Here is a 959-nt window from a genome sequence, read left to right on the forward strand (position 1 = left end):
GGTAGTCAGACGTTCTTCTCTGAAACTGCGGGGGGGGAGTTTCTACGTCGACCAGCTTCGGGTTGAACGGCTTGCTTGTAGAGCTGAGAAACTTTGAGTATAGAATGTATACGTTCTTTCCTTCATATGCAGTAAGGAACTGCATGTAAGGTGTGTACAAGCGAGGGGAGATATAGAAGGCGAGGAAGCATGTGTCTATTCACGTCTCTTGGAGTTCGTAGGCCTAGAAGGAAGTTCACACGCCTGCTAGGGTGGATGCCTATGTGCATGTGTGGGGGTGGACCTGTATTTTGTATCTGGTCTTTTACTTTATGGATGGAAGCACTGCGGAAGAAAGCGAAGTCTTCGGGATTGGTAGACAGATTCTTAGCTGGAGATACTTACAGTTACATAGAGAGCTCTAGGAAGTAGATATAGATAGAAGGATAGGTCGGTAGTTGGATATGGATTGGGAGATGGATACGAACTTCTGTCTGCAGATAGCGAGGGGATGGATGTAAGCAGATGGATATGTGAAGGTCCATAGGTGTCAGCGAAGGTGATGGGAAGTTTCACATACACGGGGGCTCACAGATGGTCTCCCGGTGCCCACAAACCCGGTCTACTGCATGCACCAGGGACTCTTTTGAGGACAGGTGACGAGGCCATCGTCTACCTCGAAGCTACGTCCCCGATACGCATCGGTGCCTGCTGATGATCTATAGAGTAGATAGAGTTTGTTCCTGTCTGTTGATGGATGCACTTCTAGGTTGTCACTTCACTTCGATATGAGACGCGAGGGAAGGCCGTTCCTACCTGTTTCTTTGTTTGCCTCGTAGACACCCCTTGTTTTTTCTCTCGCGTGTCTGTCTATTGTGGAAGGCATGATGTATCTCTACTGGCATTCTGCACTTGTAGATCAGATACCGCCATGCAAGAAAACACACTCTTAGGGGTAGATAGAGAGGGGTAGATGGATT

The 959-nt window shown here is 48.3% G+C and overlaps 1 protein-coding gene across 1 annotated transcript in view; it reads left to right on the plus strand.

Annotated features, from left to right (window-relative positions):
• Positions 1-959, plus strand: part of CSUI_002471 (agc kinase) — a 9,835-nt gene that overhangs the window by 3,777 nt on the left and 5,099 nt on the right. The window lies entirely within an intron of this gene.

This window comes from Cystoisospora suis, assembly GCF_002600585.1.
Source record: "Cystoisospora suis strain Wien I chromosome Unknown contig_1042, whole genome shotgun sequence".
Taxonomy (NCBI): domain Eukaryota; phylum Apicomplexa; class Conoidasida; order Eucoccidiorida; family Sarcocystidae; genus Cystoisospora; species Cystoisospora suis.